We start from the raw sequence: 16330 nt of genomic DNA, 5'->3' as shown, positions 1-16330 counted from the left end.
TCAAGACGGTCCAGAAGGATGTTATGGTCAATGGTGTCAAAGGCCGCTGAGAGATCCAGCAGAACTAGGAAACAGCTCTCACCTTTGTCCCTAGCCCGCCGGAGATCATCAACCAGTGCGACCAAGGCAGTTTCAGTCCCATGGTGAGGCCTGAATCCCGATTGGAAGGGATCCAAATGGTCTGCATCCTCCAGGCGTGCTTGGAGTTCTTTGGCAACCACCCGCTCAATCACCTTACCTAAGAATGGTAAATTTGAGACTGGGCGATAGTTGGCCAAATTGGCTAGGTCTAAAGATGTTTTTTTAAGAAGCGGTTTAATGACCGCCTCTTTCAGTGGGTCTGGGAAGGCTCCCTCACAGAGGGAAGCATTCACCACCCCGCAGAGCCCATCGCCCAGCCCTTCCCGGCTCACTTTTATCAGCCAGGATGGGCAAGGATCAAGAAGACAGGTGGTCGGTTTCACTTGTCCAAGCAGCCTGTCCACATCCTCGGAGCTAACAGATTGGAATTGATCCCATGTAACAGGACTAGACAGAACTCTAGCACTCTCCTGCCCTGGCCCTGCTCCCACGGTGGAGTCTACCTCCTTCTGAATTTGAGTGACTTTATCTGCAAAAAACTTTGCAAAAGCATTGCAGCAGATCTTAGGGCCCCTACCAGGCCCCGGTGGTGCAGGTGGTTCCGATAGATTGCGAACCACCTGAAAAAGTCTCCTGCTGCTGTTTTCTGCAGATGCAATGGAGGTGGTGAAGAAGGCCCTCTTCGCCGTTGCCATTGCCACTTGGTAGGCTCGACGTTGAGCTCTAGCCCGTGTCCGGTCTGATTCAGAATGAGTTTTCCACCACCACGGTGCTCTAGCCGTCTCAACGATTGTTTCATCGCCCTCAGCTCTGGGGAAAACCACGGGACTGTCCGGGCTCCATGCAATCGGAGAGGGCGCTTCGGAGCCAGACAGTCAATAGCCCTGGTTAACTCCGCATTCCAGCAGGCCACCAGGGAATCAGCTGAAAGGCCATCAACTTGGGATAAAACATCCCCTACCACTCTCTGGAAGCCAATTGGATCCATTAAGTGGCGGAGGCGGACCATCCGAATCGGTCCCACCTCCCTGCAGTGGGGAAGGGTCGCGGAGAAGTCCAGTTGCACCAGGAAGTGATCTGACCATGGCACTTCATTTGTTTCACTGAATTAAATGTCAGCCCACAACCTTTAAAGATACAGACTAACTAACTAACTAACTAACTAACTAACTAACTAAATAAATAAATAAATAAATAAATAAATAAATGCTTGAGCATAGTTTTCATTTTTCTCCCCTGTTGGGGTTGAATTTTGATTTATTGCTGTAAAATTCATAATAATCCATATCGGACTATACGAAAGCAAAATCGTCTGGTACATGTTTGTGCCAGCGCATAACCTAATATTTGAATTTGGTTGAATACTGTTTGGTATGGAATATGCTGGTCAGTTGACATAGAAAATATAATACTACTCTTCTCCAATCTGGTGTTTTCTAGATGTTTGGGACTCCGTGATGGTCATGGCTGTAGGAGTTGTAGTTCAAAACTTGTGGCGAGCATTAGGTTGAGGGATTATAGACATATATAGACATATAATGCCTACATGCATATCTCTTACACACACAGAGAGAGTGAGAGAGAGCAGTGTTGTTGTGAGGAAGCTTAATAAAGCATATTGTTCTGGCCTTATGTTGATATAGGTGAACGTGTGCTCTTGAGGTCTATGACCTAAACCTATGACCTAGGTAAATGTATTTGATTAATTATGATTTCATGAGCCTTCTGTCAAGGATAACAGTTATTGCTGAGCTGACAAAGCATAATTTTTATTTATGAGCAAATTATTTCTGTTAATGGGCTCATTCTGTTTTGTCTGTCTAGGACCTTGACGCAGAACTGTTTACATACTTCATTATAACAAATATTGCATTTTAGAGCAAACCTCAAGGCACTTCTGATACTAGGAACTTTCCCAAAGTAATCAGGGCTTGCACCAAGAAGCTCTTGGGTGGATCAGAGAGTAGAGGAGAAACACGATGGTCATACTTCTGCCAATAAAAGACTTATTAAAACCTGTCATTCTTCCCATAATTTTTTTTGCAGAATAGAATTCAACATATTTGATTTTTTTCCCCCATTAGGGGGAAATATTTACAGAAATATTGCAAAATTAATGAATGTTAGAAGGATGCTGGAATGAAGTTATATGGCTTTAGCAGAAAGGTTATAAAGAATTAAGTAAAAACAGATTGTTAATGGTCTAAAGTGAAAAATTTAAGGTTAGATTGTGTTAAGATAAATTATAGGAAAAAATTGAGAAAGATGGAAAGGATTTACTGAAATAGCTAATTGTACTAGAATACAAAAAAGGGAGGTGTGAGGAGGTTGATGAAACAAGTAAATGAAAGGTAAAGATACGAAAATATTGGATGTGTTTTTAAATGTTTTTGTTTTTCTTGTTGGTTTGCTGTATTGTTCTTTGTTTTTCTTTTTTCTTTTTGATGTACAGTGGTGCCCCGCAAGACGAATGCCTCGCAAGATGGAAAACTCGCTAGACGAAAGAGTTTTCCGTTTTGGAGGTGCTTCACAAAATGAATTTCCTATGGGCTTGCTTCGCAAGACAACAATGTCTTGCGAGTTCCTACTGGTTTTTTCCCCTTCCCCCCTTTTTCTAAGCCGCTAAGCCGCTTATCAGCTGATCCGACCAGCAGATAAGCTGCTAAAAGCCGCTAATAGCGCTAATCCGCTAATCCGTCAATGGGCTTGCTTCGCAAGACGAATAAACCGCTAGATGAAGAGAATCACAGAACGAATTCTTTTCGTCTTGCGAGGCACTACTGTATTGTAAGGTATTGGTTTATTTTATTTAACTTTTTATTGTTTTTTTCTTTTTTCTGTAACTATAAAACTTCTAATAAATATCATTAAAAAAATATGTTCAAATGTTAGGCTGCATTCAATGTAGAATCTCTGGCACGTTAGACCTTTTCTGCTCCTTTCTCATTCAGAAAATGCGCCTGCAAGTAAATTTAACCTGTCATTGATTAGTCAGTTCTCTTGGGATGGTGGTTAATGACACATAAGTAATGCACTTGTAGTAGAGCTGTGTTAATTTGGTGTGAATCACTAACCTTTGCTTCCAATCAGTGTCAAGTAAATTATATGGCTTTTTATTACAGAGGGTCAGAGAGCAGCTATATTCTCTCTGTGGTTCACCACCACCCCTTATTCCTTTGTTCAAAGAGTAATAACAAAAGCACAGTGCTAATTTCCTAACGAGTTAAGCATGAACCTTCTGCGGCCTCTACTAGACAGAAGCACAGTTAATGTTTAGAGATCATTTCGCTACCCATCTATATTAAGGTTTTATTGTGTTCTTTGTTGTAGTAGCTAAAGCCCATTAAATGAAGAGGACACACCTTAGATGAACCCAAGTGCATATACATCACTCACTGATCTCAATACTTTACCTGTAGTGGAGTGGAGCTATTTTCTCATGGTGACATCTTGTAACCAGGGAACAGGTGACCCATCAAATGCTATTGGACTCCCATCATCCCTGACCGTTGGCCATGCTGGCTGGGGGTGATGGGAGATGGAAGTCCAACAACATCTGAAGAGCCAGAGGTTCCCCATTTTTGTCCTATACCACTACAAGCACCTTCAATAGCTGGGTGATGTTGGTGGAGGCAGTTCTGTGTGTCCTTCCCACACAATTGCTCCCCAACACCGGAGGGATGTTGTTGACTGGGCAACACATGTTTTTGGACACACCCATGTGGTTGATGTTTTGCAGCAGTGGAACAATATCAGCAAGTTGTGAAGTACTGTCTTTGTCTGAATCACATTCAAGTGCGGGTCAATGCTTACAGTAAGGTTAAGAAGAAAAGTAGTCCTTGCCAAACAAGGTGAGACAGACAAGAGTTTATTAGCGTTTCTGGCACCCCATTTATGGAACTCCCTTCCCATAGAGTCTTGCCTGGCACCTGTGCTGGGGCCTTTTCATTGACAGTGCATCTTTGAGTTACATGTGTTTACTGTATCATTGATCTTTGACACTTATTTATTCCTATGCTGTTTTTTGGGGACGTGGGTGGCGCTGTGGATTAAACCACAGAGCCTAGGGCTTGCTGATCAGAAGGTCGGCGGTTTGAATCCCCGCGACGGGGTGAGCTCCCGTTGCTCGGTCTCTGCTCCTGCCAACCTAGCAGTTCGAAAGCATGTCAAAGTGCAAGTAGATAAATAGGTACCGCTCTGGCGGGAAGGTAAACAGCGTTTCCGTGCACTACTCTGGTTCGCCAGAAGCGGCTTAGTCATGCTGGCCACATGACCCGGAAGCTGTACGCTGGCTCCCTTGGCCAATAAAGCGAGATGAGCGCCGCAACCCCAGAGTTGGTCACGACTGGACCTAATGTTCAGGGGGCCCTTTACTGGACCTTTTATACTGATGTAATGTTGGTTTCTGGTAGCTTTACATTGCCTGTACTGATAATTCTTTTTAGCATGTGTTTTGATGTTATCAGATTGTACATTTGTATTTTATTGACTCGTGGCTTTTGAAAACCATCCAAAGGACTTCGTTGATGGACAGAATTAAAAAATGAGAAATGAGTAAATATCCCATCAAGGAGTAAACAATTCACTCTCAATTTCTTCTCTCCACTCCTTGCATACTTGATCTATGAGAGGGTTATGTAGCCTGTGGAACGTGGTGCAGGAAATATAGTATAGCATGGTTATTACAATAGCTAACGGAAGCCAACAAGGTATGCCATAGGCCAGATCCTGATCAATAATTGCTTTTTGAGTCATATTTGATAGGTAGGTGGGGCCACCCAGCTGCCAACAGTGTGAAGCCATTATGACATCATATGATTGACAGATGGGCAGGGCAGCTCGCCAGTCAAAATCTTCTTCACTTCAGTATTAAAACAGGAGGGTGAGGGAGGCTTTCAAAAGCCCTTGTGAGCCTCTTCTCCTATAAGATCGGAGCAGGATTGGGAAAGCGGTGGGGGATTTACCATATTTTTCCATGTATAAGGCTAGGGTTTGTTTTTTTTAAACCAAAAAACTAGGTTTAAAATTGGGGCTTGTCTTATACACGAGTAGTGCTGAGAGGTGTTTTCTTAATTTGAAGTCCTCAAAAATAGGGGGCGTGTTATACATGGGGGCGTCTTATACACGGAAAAATATGGTAGTTCATTATTTAATCCAAGGCATGTCTATGTAAAAATAATTTTGAAAGGTTGAGCGGCTCAGAATGCAAACCTAATGGGTAATTTCAAGGGATACAAAGCATTGGTTTAGCTTTTATAAACCACCCACAGTTGCTTGATTTCATGATGCCTTCTTTGTTTTCGTGAACCATTTTTTCCCTTTAAAATGAGCCTGGTGAAAGGCAATTTGGAGAGTGTACTTCATTTTCTATGAGGCTTCCCCCTGAAAAGCTTATTTATTTTAGTGAATAAAACACCTTCTTCCTTCTGCAGGAGATCATTAGTGCTGATGAGATTAGAGATTTATATCTATGGGTCCAAGTCGTTAGTCATAATTTAATCAACACATTTGAAAATGTTTCCTCTTGTAAAACTCCAATGACTTTATGTAATCTGTCAGGCTTATCGAGAAACATGTCTTTAGTATTTTTCTAGTTTAAGCATAATGAACTGCAGAGCAGGATACATCATCAGCACAATCTGCCGGATATTTTATTTCCATCTGCACCAAGATAAATTGGGGAGGCAGATGCAGTTGAAAGAGGGTCCCTGGGTTTAAAGTCACTTTCCATTTCTCTTCTGCAAGGTGAGGAAGCTGACGCTACCCAGATGTTGCTAGACTGCAACTTCTGTTATCCCAAATCAACCATAATCTCTGTGGTTGCTGGCCCATGTGAAGCCTTCTGCCGTATGGCAGCCTCTTTGGAATGTGATGCAAATGACTCTCTCAATATCCCATATTCAGGCTAAATCATGATTCCACGTTATATCTTTTCAGATGTTCAGCGTTTGTGCATCTTCAATGTGTGGCATGGGGATCTCAACCCAAGCTCCACACAGTAATTCACAGTAAAGCTCATGTATGAAGTTGAATGTGTGTATGAAGGAATGCCCCATGTTACACAAAGAGATTCAGTGTTCAGGGAGCTGATGAATGGACAGAAGTCAGGGGTTGGTCGGATAGGTGCAGTCCTCCTTTTTAGAATGGTATAAAGTACACACTGTCTGAAGAGGGCTCAATTCCCCTACTGCTTTCTTCCTCCTGCAACAAACAAAACCAACTTTACCAGTGGGGGAATGGGTGCAATTGCTCAAAATTCACCCAGTTCTTTTAAAACAATATTTAATTTGTTTTTAAACAAATACGACAACCATTTTGAAAGGTGACAAGTTATAGAATAACATGCAAGTGTAATGCATGACCTATATGTTCTAGTCAGAGACTGGAAGATGTTGAAGTCAATCAATTAAGGAAAAAATGATAGTGCAAAAAAGCCCAGGTTCTTTTTTCCAAGGCTAATTGTTATGTGTGTGCAAAGGTTAAGCAACGACCCAGCTGAGTTCAGATTGTTAGATTTGAGCAGATATAGAGTCACACACACATCCACATGACACAACTGGCATGTGTCCAAGTTCTTCATCTGAACAGGGTTGTGGACTGCAGAATAAGGTCTGTTGCAAGCCCAGTGGAATGTACAATTTTATATTTCAACTTTATCTGGCATTTTTACAGCCTGTGAGCTTCAGAATTCAAATCAAATTATCAGGTTGGCTTGTTAGGAGTATCTATTTTTGTAGATGAAATAAATCATACCTGTTCTCGGCAAACGACAAGTATGGGAAGGTTACCATATCTCAGCAGCAATGTGAAAGGTTATCAGTTCTCATTCTTCAGGACCCTGAAACACATTCTTAGGACATTTTGCTTGAAAAATTCATTCCCGGGCATTAGAATTTCCATCCATCAAAGGGCATCCAAAAGTTCTCTTTGGTGCTCTTTAACGTTTGTTAAGCAAGTGCCACCTTTTTGGATCTTTTTTTAGCCTGCCATTTAAGTCAAGTTCAAATTGTGAGTGTCTGCTACGGATGTGCACTTCTCTAGTCATGGAAGGACTGTTGCATACCTCATAATATAGCAACTGCTTCACACACCCCAGAGGAGGACATGGGTTCATGAAAAAAAGTGAAACTCCCGCCGGGCTCAGAAGGCTTGCGGATAGCTGCCTGCAGCCTGGAGAGCGAGAGGAGTCGGTGCGCACCGCCCCCCCTCGCTTTCCAGGCTTCAGTGAAAGCCTGCATTCGCTCCATAGGACGCACACACATTTCCCCTTCATTTTTGGAGGGGGAAAAGTGCGTCCTATAGAGCAAAAAATACAGTAAATCCAAAGATGTTCTTCTGCTTGTGCAGAAGCATAATAATGCCTCTAGTTCAGGGTGACTGTTCAGATGCTGGTAGACTTTAGATCCCATCATGCCTGGCTATTGGACTTGCTGGCTGGGGGTTGATGGGAGTTGGAGTCTGGCAGCATCTAGAGGGGTTCATGTTAAATGTTCAGTAAACACACAAGCAGGGCAGGGCACAGAGGGACAAACATGATAGCACTGCCCCTTTTGCCGTTCCCATTGCACTCCAGATTGTGGGTGATGTTCTTCTGAAACAGGGACCTTTTGACCTCATGGAGGCTCCACACATGATTTAGAACCCTGCTTGTCACTAGCAAAGGAGGCTCTCACCCTCCAACCCATGGAAGGTGATGAGAACATTGACAGGGGGCTAGAGGGTAGAGCTAGTGCATTGTTCCCTCAGCCCCCACTTGTCCTTAGTTAATACTTAAACACCTAAAGATGGCAAAAATCTGGTCCTGCCAGTGTTGTGACACTGCACACCCTGTAGGGGCTTTTGATCTGTGAGATGGCGAGATGCATCAGCTTTACCTTGAACTCCACCTGCTCACTTAATTTTGTGCTCTGTTAAGCAATAGCCCTATACACACTTGCCTGGGAGTGCAGCCTCAATGAATAAACTAGGTCTTAGCTACTAAAACCACATGCCAGATGCTCAGATGCTAACAGCTTGGGAATCTATTAATGGGGCATATCACAGCCAGTGTGGTGTAGTGGTTAAGAGCGGTAGTCACGTAATCTGGGAAACCGGGTTCGTGTCTCTGCTCCTCCACATGCAGCTGCTGGGTGACCTTGGGCCAGTCACACTTCTGTGAAGTCTCTCAGCCCCACTCACCTCACAGAGTGTTTGTTGTGGGGGAGGAAGGGAAAGGAGAATGTTAGCCGCTTTGAGACTCCTGAAGGGGAGTGAAAGGCGGGATATCAAATCCAAACTCTTCTTCTTCTTCTTCTTTTCTAAACCACAGCAGTCTTGGTTCAGGCCTGGTGTACACAGATACCAAAGGGCTTTGTGTTAAAGATTCAGAAAACCAAGCTTGGGCAGCATGAAATGGCATATAAAGAGTGGGTTGCCCCTAGAAGGCAGATGCTGGAAGCCTTTTGGAAAAAATACGGAACCCATTCCTAGATTATTTGGATCAGCTCTCAGTGTTCTTTATTGTCACCATCAATCAGCACACAGACCCTGTGTACTCCTCCCAGGCTCTCTTAATAAGAGAAAATGTAGCTTACCTATATTCGAACCAAACAGTCATCTGGGTTTTCAGTCCAACTTCATCTTCAGATGTGAGAAACCTGTAGGGCAGAACACCAAAGAGGAAATTAGTCCATAGCTGCTAATAAACAAATACAGATTTGAGGGCTGCAGGAGGAAATGGACAGACATGTCCTTAGAGAACAATTTGCTGATGGTGCCTGCAGGGTTTGATCTTAGTGGAGCAAGTACTAAGCTTCTGAAAATCTCTACTGCATAGGTTGCTCATCAGATTTAATGCTGAGCCTTCCTTGAGAAATTAAATGTATAACAATCAAAAATACACTTTGTGCGTCCCTTGCAAATCAAAATGGAATGATAACCAGTGTGTACAGTATTCTAGAACAACATCTCTTTAAAAGAAAGAGTTGTTTAATTTTTTTGGCTATAAATGTTAAATGGGATGTTACAATGTCTAGATCTTTATCTTTGATTAGCTGTTTATTGGATGGTCAGCAAAACACATTCCAGAAGCATGCATGCATTAATAATGGCTACTCTCCAGTGGGATACATAAAGATAAAGCAGAAAACAATTTCTGGCAAGTAATAATAATCAGTGTTTCTTTCCTAGAAAAATAGGTGCCGGTACTCATCATGAAGTAAGTTTCACACTTTTTAACCAAAAAAGGAGAGAAGTGCTGAAAAGAGGCACTGATAATAATAATCATGGTTGAAGCAACTGATCCTTTTTAATAAATATTTTTTAGCTTCCAAAAACAACAACAACAGTAGGTAAAGGGGCTATTTCTAGAAAAAGCACCCCTCCTGCAATAATTAATGCAGTTCTTACTGTGCCATTGAGCATGATCCAGATGTTTCCCCTCAAGATAATGCTGCACACATTGAATGTGCCCAGCCACACTCAAACAACGATATTTTCTTGCTGGGAAAATACAACTTCCTTTCCACATAAAACTGTGTGGGTATTGTTGTTGTCTGAGTATCAATGTTATCTAGGACAGTGCTTGCTGTGTGAATCATCCTTCAGACATTACCTGGTTGGAATCAAGGAATGACAATGTGCTGATCACCCACCTACAATATCTATAATGCCTGGAGCCATGCTTTGTCCCAATTACCATTGTATATATGGACAAGTGAGTTGCTTTTACAGATGGTTTTGTCTTCTTACTCGCCCTTGTTGCCTCTCCAGGTAGAGCTGGGAATGTTTACTTGCCTGAAACTCTGGTAATGTGTCCTTTTCTTCATGTTCATCTCACCAAGGAGACCAGATACTGTATAAAAGCCCATGATTACCCTTCTTATATCCTTCTCTTTCACACACTGTGTTCCTCCGTTGTTCCATTATCATCATTTTTAGCCACGTGCTGCCTTCTTTGCTTCTTTTTAAAATGTCTGCTGCTTATTTGATACACCCCTTTAACAGCAACTCTGCATCACTGCTGACATTTAATTTTCAGCTAAAGCGTTTTAATTAAAATCTGACATCATTTGGCGAGGTAAATGAAAGTGGACTGGAATTACACTTGCAGATTGGACTGGCGTGAATTTATGTATCGGTTTCAGGGAAATTGACATCACATTAATTCTAATAGCAGCAATAAACTGGATAGGAAATAGGCATTCTGAGTGGGGATGGGGGAAGTTTAATGGATTTCTGAGAACATTATAGACCTATTATATTACAACATAATCACTACACCTAGGGTTGCCATGCATCCTTAGGTTACAGAGGACAGTTGTCTGTATGAAGGCCTGCCAGAGAAAGTCTTCTCTTTGAAGGCACCCTGCTTTTGGTGGCATCTGGTATCTGAAGGGCCATCAAGTCCAAGTCTGCTTTAGAGATGAAGAACCCCAAGAAAGGAGAGCAAGAGAGGCCTTGAAGGTGCCTGCCAATATTTTCATACCTGGACAGTCGATTGAACAGGCACACAGGCAACCCATCTACAGCCTTTACCACTTTGGTGAATGGTCTTGGATTTCTGTTTCAATAGTCATGATTTATAAATTTGCAGCAGTACATATAAATTAGTATCTGCATTTTTTTTGTAAAAAAAAAAAAAAGCAAATTAGTGTCTTCTTTTGGTCTCTTTTCTAGTGAAGCTTTTCTTCTTTTTTAGAAATTTTGTAAGTGGTCACCCTCTCAAATGTGGGTTATTCACCCATATCAGCCCCATTTGATTTAAGTTCAATCAGGAAAGTTATGTTGTCAAGATACTTAGTCATCAGCTACTGTGGCCATGCTGAATGTCTGCACAAGCTGCAGTGTTAAGCCTATTCTTAAAATTATTATTACTACTACTATTATTTAAAAATTAACCCAGCAATCTCCCAGCCAGAAGAAAGGTGTGGACAGGTCAAATGCTAGACTACTATGTAACGATCAGATAGTGTGTGTGTGTATACGTGCATCTGTGTGCACACAGAGAGAGAGAGAGAAAGAAGGAAGGAAGGAGAGAGAGAGAGAGAGAGAGAGAGAAAGAAAGAAAGAAAGAAAGAAAGAAAGAAAGAAAGAAAGAATTGCTGAAATAAAAATTAAGCGGTAACGTCCTAAACTTTTGCAATATAAACAGTAATGTGTCAGGACCTACTAATGTAACATTTGATGTCAGCTGAATGTGTTGAAGCGTTCCTTCATATTCATGAACACAATCTTAATTGAAAGATGCCGATCAAGGTCAGTGGCAGCCCATACAAAAATCTGAGTGGTATCGTCTAATTTGTCATATCTATCTATCTATCTATCTATCTATCTATCTATCTATCTATCTATCTATCATCTATCAGAAAATGCAATCCATAGATAATTGCCACTGTAAGAGAGCTGATGGTATGATGAAACCGAACCATGTCTGCCAGGGTCTCAGGAGTAGGCAGAATAGTGCCTTTCAGATGTTGCTGGACTGCAGTTCCCATCGTCCCTGACTGTCCAAAAACATCTGGAGGGAACCATGTTTGCCACCCCTGCCCCACTGCATGACAGCCATTTGTTTGTAAGCAGGTCCTGTAAGTCTGGATCAACTTTTAAATGATCCAGCAGAGGTGGGGGGCTACGGGTCTTCCCATCTTCCCAACAGTCTTCCTCCTCTCTCCTTCTGGGCAGGGTGCTTCTTCCACAGCTGGGATTCCCTACATATGACTCTCTACACATTTACTTTGGGTTCATTCAATGCTGACCCAGTCACGCTGGAGCTGCTTACAGAAGAGGGGCCTCTGCACACAGCTAGGGTAACATTTAATGGGGCGCTGAGTCATTGCTTTGTCATCACTGATAAAAGTGCTGAGGAATCTGTAGGAGACCTATGTTGCATTAGCAAAATGATTTTTTAAAAGGCCGATCTGCTTACAAAGTTTCCCATTTGAAATACTCCCCAGATGTCAGGGTTCCCAATGACTTGCTCTTTTGTATTGAGCAGCAGCAACAAATGAGTCATTTATCCTTTGCCCATTTGCAATCTCCAGACTTGGTTCAGGCTATAACTCGCTACAGTTTTTAGCCCCTTCCCCACCCTCCCTTACAGGTCTACCAGTGTGCAATTTTCATCACGATTGCTTTGGGTGCCATGATTTAATCAATGTGCACCATGTTGTAATGTGTTAGTAACTGGCACAAAAGGGAAAAAGTTACCTTATGCCTCATTCTGGAGGCAGAAACCTCTCCTGCTGTTGCTGCTGTGCCGCCAGAAATCAAGGGAAGCTTTGGTTTCACTAGATGAGAAGTCATAACTTTATCTGGACCTCCTTGCCCAACCACCGGCAAACAGGAGGGGGAAAAGAGTAAAATGATGGGGAATGAAGGGGGGATCCTGAAAAAGCTCTCCCCCCCACCTTATTTCCCTGCAAGTGTGAACCCAGCAGGACTTAGGAAGTGGCAGTAGATCCGCCACAGATTCTCTTTCTCTCACCCCTTTAGGATTGTTGTAAACAGCAATAGTTAAAGCAATGCAAGTCACCCCATATTAAAAAGTCATGGGGGAGAGGGCTTGGTGGTTTATTGAGAGGCTAGTAGAGGAGGGATGGCCCTAGATGTTTTAGCACATAGGGTGAACCACAAATGCCCCCACCCCCTGGCCAGGGAAGAAGGGGTGAATGAAGACCTACAGGTGAAACTCAGAAAATTACCGTAAAATAAGGTGGAAAAGTTCATTTATTTCAGTTTTCATCAGCTGTACGCCATAGTTATCACAATTATAACAAATAAAGGCTTGACATATCTCACTTTGCATGTCATGAGTCTATCATATATTAGTTTCACCTTTGAAGTTGAATTACTGAAAGGAAATTTTCCACGATATTCTAATTTTCTGAGTTTCACCTGTATATCTAGAACAAGAGGAAAATAAAGATCTACATCTGGAACAGTAGCAGGGAAGGTAGAGGAATCAAATCAGGCTTTTCCAATGGGTGAAGTGGGAATGAAAGGCTGTTGCAGAGGGAAAAGGGGCCCAGTCTGAATCACGCTGGGATGGGGACAGAGCCCAGGAGACCCTAAAGGGCAGCCCTCGTGTTTCCTCCCCAGGGGTGGAAGAAGGCCAGCAGTGCCTCCTGTTCACCAAGAGACTGCTGTAGAGGTGGCATGGGGGGGTGCGTTTCTGAGGTGGTGGCAGATCCGGCCTCCATGGAGTTCTACCGCAGCAAGAGGCCATGTATTCCTTAAAAGAGGTGTTCTCTGCTGCGAAGGAGAGAACGCGGGATGCCTCTTCTAAGATGGTCCCTTCTGTTTACAGGTTTCCTTGAAGGAAAGTGACCGTAGCTCAATGCTGAGCATATAGAAGGTCTCAAGTTTAACCCCCAGCATCTCCAGGCAGGGTAGGGAGGGACGCCTTTTTGAAACCCTGGAGAGTCGCGGCTACCCAGTGCAGACCTTACAGAGTTAGCTGGAGCAATGGTTTGACTCCTATGTTCACTAAAGTCAAGAGACTGAAATGTGTCCAATGCTGCAATCCTATACAGTGGTGCCTCGGTTTAAGAACAGTCCTGTTTATGAACTGCCCAAAAACCTGGAAGTAGTGTCCCGGTTTGCAAACTTTACCTCGGTCTACAAACGGAAACCAAACAGTGGAAGGGCACTGGTGGTGGGAGGCCTCATTAGGGAAAGCGCGCCTCGGTTTAAGAACGGTTTTGGTTTAAGAATGGACTTCAGGAACGGATTAAGTTCGTAAACCGAGGTACCACTGTACTGATTTACCTGGAATGAAGTTCCTTAGAGCTCTATGAGATTTTTATTTCTTTAGGCACATGTAGGATTGCATTGTACATTTGAAGCGAAGACCCATACCTGTAAGTTTCTCTTCATGTTGTAAGCCGATAGAAACTCAGAGGGAAAAATTCTTGAATTTATTCTGTATTTTTACTGGAAATTGTTGTGGCAGCAGAACTTTTTCAAGGGCTTACATTTAAACCATGTGTTGAAAGGATCTTTAAGAGCCACCCTATAATCAGCTGCATTCAATTATACTTGGCATCTAGGCTTTTGTATTAGCGTTGTGATAAATTACAATATGAAAATCTTGGAACAAATAAAATGTGTCTCTGAGCTGTAGGCATAATGGTAGGGTTGACCTAATGTACTGGTTTAATTGGCTTTCTCCTTATTTTAATCCTAATTGTCATTGAGCTGTAACAGATTGATGGGTGAAGCAAATTATCTTGCTGTAAAAATATCCATTGATACTGTAGCAGGAGACCTTTTTAAGTACTGGAAGCTTAGAAGTCTGTTTTTTGTTTGTTTTGCTTTTTCCAGACTGCTTGGTGACTCCACCTCTTCTTTACTTCCCTCTCGGGCCACTGTGTGAGCTGTGGATGGCACCTTGTATCAGAGTTCATCTACACACCGTATAACATTGTGTTGAGAAATACATGGGAGAGTGATAATAGAACATAATGACATTGGCCTCATCATTTAGAGGAACTTTTGGTGCTCCAGATGTTGCTGTACTAGAACTCCCACCAGCCCAGCAAGCATGGCCAGTGACCAGGGGTGATGGGAGTTGTAGTACAGCTGAATCTGGAGGGTTCCCCTTGCCTGATCTACAATAATAGAAATGAATGTTTCCTAAGAGCTTAGATGCAGAGCAGTATTGAAGAGTCTTCCTAGTGGGCACCACTTCATTCCCATTATTTACGATGTTCAGCTGTGAGTGCTGTTGCTTATGTTCCCAAAATGTCATCACCCACGCTCAAGCCTAATGAGAACTGGGCATGCTCAGTCGCCACAGAATGCTGACTGCATGTGGAGAGAATGAGCAGAAAAGAGAGTGACATGTGTAAAGAATGCAAAGTAAAGTGTGGTTTGGGATTTTTTTTACTTTTTATTTTGTAGTGATATTTTTAGTTCCATCATTTTGGCATATAGCCAAACACATTATCTCCCCCCCCCCTTCACCTCCCCTTGCCCCCTTCACACCAGGTGTGGAGGTTTAAGTGGTACTTGAAGCCTACAATTTTGTCCTGAATGTACTACAGATCATTCTAATATTTCACTATCTAAGGTAGATACCAATATTTACAAATAGAGGGTGTGAAAGAGCAAGCTTAAGGTTTTAATTTGCTCAAGCAGCTAGGACAGAAATTTATTTTTTAAAAATTAAAGTTCCCAAATTGTTATGCCTTTATCCAATATTTGATATTTTAAATAAATGTTTTGGTCCAAAAATAGAGAATCATGCCAACTATTTTCACATTAAAGTTGTTTATTTTTTTGTTCCTGTATTATATTCATCACCAATAAAAGGACAAAGGAGAGCACAGGCTTGCATGAAATTTGCATATGGAAATAATTGCTAAAAAATAAATAGAAATACAATACATCTCACCATAGTGAAGAAAACTGTAACCAGGTGCCTGCACTCTTGACAGGTGCCTGCAAAGTTACCACAGTTCCGGGTGCTAACTGTTAATAGGCAACTTCAAGGCCCCTGTTTTCCGTTCCCTGTTTCTGCTTTAGGACTTGGACTGGAGAGCTCTTCAAATAGATGGCCGTCCTCTGTAGAGCAGGACATATGGACACACTTTGATTACCATTGGACTTGATTGTGAGCTGAAAAGAAGATGAGGTGTGTTGAAACACACACAGCATTTGTCACATTAGACCAGGACTTCCTCTAGCTACAATATGATTGGGCTACTGTAATGAATTTTACATGGGACTGCCTGTAAAGATGATTTGGAAGTGCCAATTAAATCAGAATTCAGCTGCAAAAGTTCTGTCTGGTATGGGTTAGTGAAGCCATTATACACCAGTTCCATGTATTTTAAAAGGAAGATCCTTTCACATTCACATCCATTCATTCATAGTCTCCCATTTTCCTCTGATTCAGTGCTCAAATTACAAATGAAAGGGTGGAGGATAATGATGTCTGTTCTCTGATTCCAAATAGTGCTCCCTTCCTCAATAGTAGCCAAAGTGGGGAGAGCATACTTTGTATTTTAAACATTTATCTAGTTTCATCTCAGAATCTACTAAGTCAGAATTCTTTCCACTAGAATGTACAGTCTAGGATAAAATCCAATTCTAGTTTTTGGTTTGGCACTCTTGTTTAATTAACTGGGTTTTGTAAGTTATCTTGAGGGGTGTCCGCAAGGTGCTGAAGTGTGGGTTACAAATATTTAAACAAATTACCTAGCTGCATTAAAGCCGCAGCCAAGGGCATCCTGATCAAATTTGCAGATGACACCAAACTGGGAGGGGT

At 42.3% G+C, this 16330-nt stretch overlaps 1 protein-coding gene across 1 annotated transcript in view; it reads left to right on the top strand.

Annotated features, from left to right (window-relative positions):
- Nucleotides 1-16330, top strand: part of PLCL1 (phospholipase C like 1 (inactive)) — a 189246-nt gene that overhangs the window by 123614 nt on the left and 49302 nt on the right. The gene's annotated exons all lie outside the window — the stretch shown is intronic.

This window comes from Podarcis vaucheri, assembly GCF_965113315.1.
Source record: "Podarcis vaucheri genome assembly, chromosome: 1".
Taxonomy (NCBI): domain Eukaryota; kingdom Metazoa; phylum Chordata; class Lepidosauria; order Squamata; family Lacertidae; genus Podarcis; species Podarcis vaucheri.
This window is presented reverse-complemented; position numbering and strand designations above follow the sequence as displayed.